Source organism: Cyprinus carpio, chromosome A22 (assembly GCF_018340385.1).
Source record: "Cyprinus carpio isolate SPL01 chromosome A22, ASM1834038v1, whole genome shotgun sequence".
In the NCBI taxonomy this organism is placed as follows: domain Eukaryota; kingdom Metazoa; phylum Chordata; class Actinopteri; order Cypriniformes; family Cyprinidae; genus Cyprinus; species Cyprinus carpio.
The window spans coordinates 1,840,853-1,850,736 of NC_056593.1; the positions used below are offsets into that span (position 1 = coordinate 1,840,853).

Consider the following 9,884-nt stretch of genomic DNA (forward strand, 5'->3'; position numbering starts at 1 on the left):
TTATCAAAAATAGCAGCTTTTACAGAACTTTAACTCATAATGGCTTTTTAAAAAAATAAATAAAAACGGCTATTTATTTCTTTGTAAAATTCTGTTCATGGTCTAATTGTGAACAATTTCCTGCTGTGTTATTATAAATACCAAAAAAAAAAAAAAAAACACCAAAAAAAAAAAAAAAAAAAGTTTGCATTTAACTAAAATGCAGCTATTTCTGTCTCTAAAACAACTTTCCTTTTCTGATGACCTCATCAAGTCCTGTTTTTTCTTTTTCTTTCAACTCCGCCCCAAACCACCTGCCATAAACTTTACATAACTTCCAATCGACTGCGGATAGACAAAATCAGGTACTTTTTCCTCACTGAAGCCCCTGTTTCACGAAAATAAATCATTTTGCAAAGTAAAAGAGTTTGCAAACAAAGTTTTTAAAGAATGTGAATTTGCGTACTACACATACTTTGCCGTATGCAAAATTAATATCAGTGCATAAATCAGTGTATGCGGTAAAACAGTATATAACCGACATACTATTTTAAATAGTACAAAACAGTACAAAAAAGTCATTAAAATGCAGCTTTTTCGACCTCTGAAACAACTATGCTTTCCTGATGACATCATCAAGCCCTCGTTTTAACTCCGCCTCTCACACAACCTGCCATAAACTTTACAAACGCTTTTCACCATCCAACGAACTGCAGACAAACAAAATCAAGCATTTCCCGTTTCATGAAAATATGTAATTTTACAAAGTGGGTTGCAAACATCTTTTAAAGAATCTGGATTTGCATACTACCCATACTTTAAAGTATGCAAAATGAATAAATAATCATTGTATGTGGTAAAATAATATGCATAGCACTAAAATGCAGCTTTTTCCGCCTCTAAAATGATTTTCTTTTTTTGATGACATCATCAAGTCCTCTTATTTTTTAACTCCGCCCCAAGACATTTATTTACATACACTTTTCAAAGCACCAGTGAAGCACATACTTATAGAAAGCATGCAAATCGAGACTCGACTCCCAAACAAGCCCCGCCCCCTCAACTCGACTGCTTGATAAACTCCAGGACAGTTTTTCCCCTCCTCGTCTTGTTGACCCTCACACTACGGATGATCTGGGATCCGCCTGAAGCGGTTTTATTCCCTGAGGTGTCGAACACTCTTTCTCCATCTCGCCTGACACGGCGGCCAATCATTTTTTTATGTGCAGCCATGGTACACATCAAACCCATTAAAGCGTCGAGCTCCAGCACACAAAGGATGAAGCTTTCCTGGAAATGCTCAATTCTGCTACGAACAAGCGGGAGGTCCGACTGTAGGTTCCTGTCAGCTCATACTAATGTAAAAGAGCCTTCTGCAAAGGCACTGCAAGAAAATAATATAGTCACATATTGTGGCCGCTGTAAAATTGATGAACGCGCTCTAGTGTACTTCAGTGAGAGAACTTCTCAAACACTTACAGTGAACAAGTAAAGATAACATTTGCATCTTGTAGGCAGGTTAGAGTAGTGAACACTAGCTGTGAAAAAAAAAACCTAGTGTTTACTACAGCCTAAACAGGCAGCTGCCTTCTAAGGCAACAACAGATTTGGAACACTGACAATAAAATAACATATTTTTAAGTATGCATATAAAATAATATGATATAATGATACTAAAAAATAAGAACAAGTATTATAAACTAAAACTGAAATAAAATGATTTAGATCTTCTAATTGTATAAAAAATAATTAATAAATAAAAAATTAGATTAAATTATTTAGATCCTCTAGTGTATCACTAAAATAAAACGTAGATCTCATTTTAAAATACACAAATATAAATATAATAATAATAATAAAATAATGTAGACCCTCTAATTATATAAAAAATAAAAGAATCAGATATCTTGCTTCAAAAGTACACACATCAATATAAAAATATTCACATTAATAAAATATTAAATTACACATTATAATAATGTAATAAAAATAAAAATTAAATTAATTTGATCCTCTAATTGTACAAACACTAAACTAAAATTTAGACATTTTGTTTCAAAAGTACATACATATAAATTTAAAATAATATAATAACAAAATGAAAAATAAAAAAATGAACAAAATTATTTCTCTAATTGTATAAAAATAAAATAACATTTTGATCTTGTTTCTAAGGTATATAAATATAAAATAATATCATACATATTTAAATTTGAATAAAATTAAATTTATTTAGATCCTCTAACTATATAAAAGATAAAATAAAATAAAAGTTTGATCTAATTCATAAAGTATTTAAAAATAAATATAAATAAAAATGAATGTAAAATAACATATATATATGTTATTATATATATATATATATATATATATATATATATATAGATATATATATATATATCTATATATATTATATATAAACTGTAGATCTGTTTCTGATGTATATAAAACATAGCTTTTTTATATAAAATAATTTTCGGGAAAAAATGAATCATAAATTAATTGTTTAGCACAGTTAACAAAAACAACATGAATTGACGAGTTTGCATATTGTCATCAATACAGTCCAAGTTCTGGTTAACACTAACTAGTTATCATCTAACTAAAATATATTAAACATTCTGTCCAGCTAGCAACGTCCATTAAACCTGACGAGAAACTTGACGCAAATCAGTTGTTTTCATTGGAGTTCTGAGATATTTTACTGATATGATTTGTTTTCATTGGAGTTACAGGCATGAAAATACACTTAACGCACAAATATTGGGTACATATAAGGGAAAAGTAAGTAATTTTGGATAAAGCACTTAAAAACTACATCATTTTTTCCCACTATTTTGAGGACTTAAGAGTCAATGAAAAACACTAACACTCGTGTATGCTAATATTTAACCTAGCTACACCCGGCAGAACGACCCGAGTGAAGGTTAATACACGTGTAGATGCGTGTGTATTGTTTCACGGCCCATAATCCTCTCTGCCAGGTCATTAAGTGTGTATTTTACAGCCGGTTCTGTCACGGAGGAAAGCGTGGCTCTTGGAGAACTTGTGAAAAGCGCTCATCCTTATCAGCTCCAGCACTCTGGGCTCCTCCGTGACACACGATCCATCAGGACACAACGAGGGCTGCTGGGATACGAGAGAGGGGGCGCTCCACAACGCATCCAGATATTCCCACGTCTCACTGAATGAAATCATTCACACGCTCCGACTTTATGATGGAAACAGTAAACTCCTGCGCTGGAGACACACAACAAAAACAGCTTTTCTGAAAAATCTTCAAGGCTGTAGCAACAACTCAACAAACGCGAATATGACCGATTCTGTCTAAACATGAGCAGGTGATATCTTGGTATATTAGCATTTATGCTCAAACTGAGAATATAACCAAATTATCACATTATCATGCCTTTATGTTTATAAAAAAAAAAAAAAAAACAATTAAAATTTTAAATAAATATTAATTTCAATTTAAGAAAAGAAATTATTCGGACGTTAATTGCAAATTTTAAACAATTAACAAAAAAATAAGTTAACGGATCTTAAAGTACAGTAGACATGGTTGTCAATATAGTAAAAGTTCTGCCTTTTAACTACAACTAGCTAATTAGTTACCTTCTATCACACTTCTGCTATTGCTTTGGAGTGAGGAGCAAAAAACGCTGAGACGCAGGAGAATTCTCAAATAACATTACTTAAAAACAGGAAACACAGGAAGGACACACACGTAGCACTTCGATGTTTAGATCCGACAAACATAGACTCAACAGACTGGAACTAAATACATGGGTTAACAAGAAAATTGGGAGGAACTCAGGTGAACAGAATGACTAATTAGACAGAATAAGAACAGGAACAAAACCAAATATGGGCACATGAGGGAGGATTGATTGGTTAGAAAGAATATTGGGAGGAACTAAGGTGAATATGGGCACATGAGGGAGGAAACACACACAAACATATTGGCTAATTCTGTAGTAATGACATTAATAAAAGGTCCATAATCCTGACATTACTCAAGGAGCTCTGGTAGCCATGGCAAAGAAGGGAGTTCAAGGGGCCATGCCAGAGCATGGAGTTCAAGGGGAACAGGTGGAGGATGGACCAGGGATACAACATGAGGAACCAGGGCGGACCAGACGGACGGAAAGGCCTCCAAGGCAGATCAGTGAGCTCGGGAAGCCATGGCGGAGCATGGAGTTCAAGGTTAATTGGGGGACAAGGTGGAGCGGAGGGAGGGAGGGGTGGTGCTGGAGGAAGGGGTGACGACTCCAGGGGGCCGACCAACGGCAGTGGAGCAGGTGGTGGAGGAGCTCGAGGCGGAGATGGAGAGCCGATGAGCCAGGGTGACAGGGTGGACCCGGAGGGCCAGGGCGGAGCAGATGGCACAGGTGACTGACATGGAGGCTTGGATCTGAAAGGCCATGGTGGAGCCGGAGCGACAGAGGACTGAGGAGGAGCCGAAGGGATGAAGGGAAGAGGCGCAGCCGGAGGAGTGGAGTCCCGAGCCGCAGGAAGGTCAATGCCAGACCAAAGCGGCGCCGGAGGGATGAGGGAGCCTGGCGGAGCTAGTGGACTGCTGGCCCACGGCGGAGTGGAGGGAGCTAGGAGCCAACAGGTCAACGGGCCAAGGCAGAGTTCGGGCGTAGAGACTGGAGGTGGAGTCAATGGATACTCCAGCCATGGGAGACTGGAGGTGGAGTCAATGGATACTCCAGCCATGCTGAGCAGTGGGGCTGCCAGACGACAGCAGTGGGGCTGCGGCAGGAGCAGGTGGGAGGGTGGATGTGTGTGGGGCTGTCAGACGATAGAGTAGGGAGTTGGGTTTCATGACTGGGCTAGGGATTGGGAGAAGAGTGATAGAGGATGGAGGAAAGAGTCTGCAGGAGGGAGGAAAGGGTCCAGATCAGCATCCCAGCTGATGAGGTCCCATTCTATAACCTCCCCCTTGCAGTCCAGCAGTTCCAGATCCATTATCAGCTCACCCTCAGCCAAGGTAAAGGGGGCAGAGCTCTCACTGTCTGCAGCATTCTCCCTCATGGCAGGCTCTGTTGCCGGCTCATGCACCTGGACTGACGTCAATTGCAGCATTGGCTCCGCGGCGCTCCATTGCTCCATAGACTGGAACTAAATACATGGGATAATAAGATAATTGGGAGGAACTCAGGTGAACAGAATGACTAATTAGACAGAACGAGGACAGGAACAAAACCAAAGATGGGCACATGAGGGAGGAAACAAAGTTCATAATCCTGGCACCTTCTAATTTCTATACTTTAATATTATACTCTTAATAAATTAATAACTCTGGAAAAATTAATCATCTGTTTTGTTACATCAAAGAAAAAATATGAATGTTCAGGAAAATATGTCAAAAATAAAACATTTATTTATGGAGGACAGTAAATAAAAAAATAAATAGTTGCTTGAGTTTACAATTTTTTGTAAAATAATCATTTTGGGAAAAAATAATCATTAATAAAAGAAATAAATTAGTTGCTCCTTGAGCTTGCAGGTTTTTTTTTTTGTAAAATAATAAAAAAATTATTATACTCAGTTTTCTTTAATCAAAGAAATGAATAATCGTTCAGGCAAATATGACAACTTTTTTGTAAAATCTAGGTTGAATTTACAGTCTTGTTTTTTTTACGCAAAATTGATGGCCTTGTTTTATGTACTACAAAAATACTTTAAAACTTCAAAAAATAAATCGAAGTACAATATATATATATATATATATAATACAATACAATACAATATATATGTAAATAAATAGTACATATTTGAATTGTTTTTTTTTTTTGTAAAATAAAACTTTTGAAAATAATTACTCCTCATTACAGTATGTTTGGTTACGTCACCAGTCCAAGTTAAGCCTCCTAACAAGTGAAGTTAACGTGTAAGTGTGATACATCATATTGTAGATATAAGAGGCCTGATCAATCCGTCAGCGCACTGGAGCGATAGCGGCCCGCGGGACTCGCTGCATAAATAACACAATGTCCATTCATGCAGCAACGACGAGCGTTTTCATACATGAGGAATGACAGCTACTTATCCCTCTTCACTGCCGGGAGAACTAGACTCAAATCAAGAGACAAATCTGACTACTTCATTCACCGCCGGACTACAACACAAGCACACTCGATGCAGCCTAGAAATGGACTGAAATGTCCTGCAGGGAAGCTGAAGGAAGACAACAAACGGTGAGCTCACTTCATCAGCAGAATCGGGTTACAGCGGAAATCAACGGCAGGGAAATCCAAACGCAGAGGACTTTTGAGTGAGCACATGTTCAGACAGAGTTTGAGCCAACAAAACAGCACAAAATCCTCCACTGAGACACTGAGGACTTTTAAAAACACAACATCTCTAGTGTGTGTGTGTGTGTGAGTAAATACATATATAAAGAGACTTTGAGGACAAATTCATCAAAAAGCAGACGAAAAGACACTGAGGACATTTAGATGTCAATTCATTAAAATATGGATGATTTTTGACCATTTAAAATCTGTAATTGGTAATGTAATCCAACAAAAACCTCCATTTGGAGACACTGAGGACATTTAAACGTACATTTGTCAAAATAAAGATGATTTTTGATCATTTGAGCCAATAAAATATGACAAAAATCTCTATGTTGAGACATTAAGGACATATTTATATTATACATATATATTTATATATACATTTAATAAAATAAAGATTTTTGACTAGTGTGTGAGCACATACATATTTAGATATAGTTTACAGGCAAATTTACAGACAAAAAAAAAAAAAAAACGTTTTGAGAAATTGAGGGCTTTTAAACAAACTAAACAAATAAACAAATGTGATTTTTATTTTTTTGAGAAACGTTTTGAGAAATTGAGGGCTTTTAAACAAACATGATTTTTATTAATTTTGGTTAGTTAAATAGAAATACATTTATTAAAATAAAGACCATTTTTGACTAGTATATGTGAGTAAGTACATATTTAGAGTTTGAGGGCATATTTAACAACCATTTAGATGTAAATTTATTCAAATAGGGATCCCTGATCATCTATAATCTGTAATGTAACCTGACAAAAACTTCCATTTGGAGACACTGGGGGCATTTAAATGTACATTTATCAAAATAAGGATGATTTTTGACTCATTTTTGAATTTGGACACAGTTTGAGGTCACATTTACCTCCATTTTGAGACACTGAGGCCATTTAGATATAAATGTATTAAAAAAAGAGATGATTTTAGATGCTTTTAGCCCACAATATCTGAGAAAAAAAACTAGATATACATTTATTAAAACAGAGATGATTTTTGATGAGTCTGTGTGAGTTAATACACATTTAGATATAGTTTGAGGACAGATTTAACAAAAAAATAAATAAAAAAAAACGGAGTAAAACCTCTATTTTGAGACATCTTAGACATTTAGATATACATTTATTACAACAATACAAATCTTTGATAGTTTAAGCAAACAAAATCTGAGAGAAAAAAAAGGTTTTGAGGTACTGAGGACAATTAAATATGCATTTATTAAAACAGAAATGATTTTTGACTAGTCCGTGTGAGTATGATGTCAAATTTACCAACAGAATCTGAAAAAAAAAAACTCCATTTGGAGACACTTAGATACATATTTATTAAAGTAAAGACAATTTCTGATTAGTGTGTGTGAGTTTGTAGTTTTTAGCAATAGTTTGAGGACAGGTCTAAATGTAGAAGGAGGAAAAGTCTGTATATGTCATATTGATCTTGCATTTATAAAACGAAACAATCAGGCTAATTTATTCAAATCTGACATGGGGTGATGATGTAAGTACATAAAGAGGGTGTGGCTTTGAATTACTCCACTGTCAAGCCTCGTTTTATGCAAATCCAGCACGAAATGACAGCATGTCCATTACTGTGCAAAAGCACAAACCCACCCGTCATGAAATATTAAAAGCCAACAGACGCTTTCTTAAGAAACGAAAACAGCCTGAACTCCAATCTCATAATGATTAATACACACACACACACACACACACACACACACACACACACACACACAATGACACACACACACAATATATGGTTATATATATATATATATATATATATATATATAGCTTTATATATATATATATATATTACATATTCAAGAGCAAATGTAAAAGTTCAGTCCATGAGAACTGGACGCGCTCCCAACAATTGCAGCATTAATTGATCTATTCAGTTCCACTATTTAGTGCATCCACAATAAAGCCCAATGCTGAAAATGAAACGTTTCCCATCAACATGCTATTTTACAACAAAAACAGTGCGTTGAGATATTCTAAGTGCATGAGGACAATGAGGCAAAACACGCAAAGCCAGATAGATTGAGAAAGCATCAGTTTCGGAGCATGCAACTGATTTCTAAAAATAACTGATGTTCATAAAATATTAATAAAATGCAAATACGCGCTTATAGACGCAGTTTCTTAGTTTTGGGATGAAATCGTGTACTAAAACCTGTCCAGACTCTATCTACATGTTGATTTGAGTCCGCTGAAATGAAGTGTTGCTCACTAGTTATCAGCAGGTGGGCATTTCAGGACTGAATCTCAGAAGATCGCATCGCTCATACATCAGCGTGCTTGGACAAATCAGATTTTGTGGACTGAATCTCAGAAGATCGCATCGCTCATACATCAGCGTGCTTGGACAAATCAGATGCATAAACAGACTTTCATTATACAGGGATCCTGGCTGGAATTCACGTGAAAATAGTTTTGCAGTGTTTTACAAATAAAACGGTGCCATCGCGGTTTGGCTGGCGTTGTTCATTCATCACCAATACAATGTTTTTTTTCCACCAAACACCGCTGGGGCTTTGTAGCACAAGTGAGTTTTGAGCAACATGCATTGTGGACGGGATGAGCTCTGAGAGGTGTCGCCACTTGACCAGCGAAAACGTGAGTAAAGTGCAAAAGAATGTCGTACAACTGGTGTGATACAACCACCAATTCAAAAAAACAAATTGAAAGGCTGTAAGTGTAAATTTAAAATTACTTGTTAAAATGCATCACATTCAGATGTCCAAACTGATTTTATTCCTCACAAAAACCGGCTGTACAGTCTTGAAAATGCGCTTTAAAACTGCGCGAAACCACCCAAAAACCGGCTGTAAAGTCTTGAAATGCATCCAAAATGACTTTATTCCTTTTGGGATAGCAGCACACTTCGTCTGAAGTGAGTGTTTTATTCCCAGCCCTTCCTGGCATTTATACAAAGTGACTGGCGACACCTTTAACTGCTCTTACCTGGTTTTAACGAGCGCGTCCCCGTGTTCTCCGTTATTCTGCACGGGAAAAAACCTCCTTACATCTTCGTGGAAGGGATAAAGGACGATAATAATCCAAGGAGAGAGCAGATCCAAGGCGATAGAGAGAGCTCCGGTGGCGGGCGGCGGCGAATAGCGGTTTAAATCCCCCGGATAGCGCTGCGTCTCGCTCGGCGCGTCTGATTTCAAGCTCCGCTCCGTAGAAACCACAGCTGTGAGCGTTGAGGAGAGCTCGAGGGTGACGTCATGGACACGCCCACCCACCGCGCGCGCTCTCTCTCTCTCTCCGGCGCTCGCTCACTTGTACTCCACCCCTCCGTACGCTGACCCCGCCCCTTTTAGGAACTCGCTGGCGGAAGCCACGCCTCTTTGGATATTTAAGTAATACACTAATAAAATGTTATTAAATTAAATATTTATTAGCACAGTCATAAAAATCATGCCTTTTTTTATTAGAATCAGCATAGAGGCAATATAGTTGATGTATATGATTAAAATAATATTAATATAATTATTTAATTGATTTATTTAATTAATAATTTACAAAAAAACTTTACAATAATGAGAATGAGATTTGATCAGAGCAATATAAAACAGATTTATAACA

General features: G+C 36.6%; 1 long non-coding RNA gene across 1 annotated transcript in view; it reads right to left on the bottom strand.

Moving 5' to 3' along the window:
• Window positions 1-9,543, bottom strand: part of LOC122134842 — a 48,235-nt gene extending 38,692 nt beyond the window's left edge. The window contains exon 1 of the long non-coding RNA XR_006153130.1: window positions 9,258-9,543. This is a non-coding gene — a long non-coding RNA (uncharacterized LOC122134842). The remainder of the gene's footprint in view (window positions 1-9,257) is intronic.
• Between the last annotated feature and the right edge of the window lie 341 nt (window positions 9,544-9,884).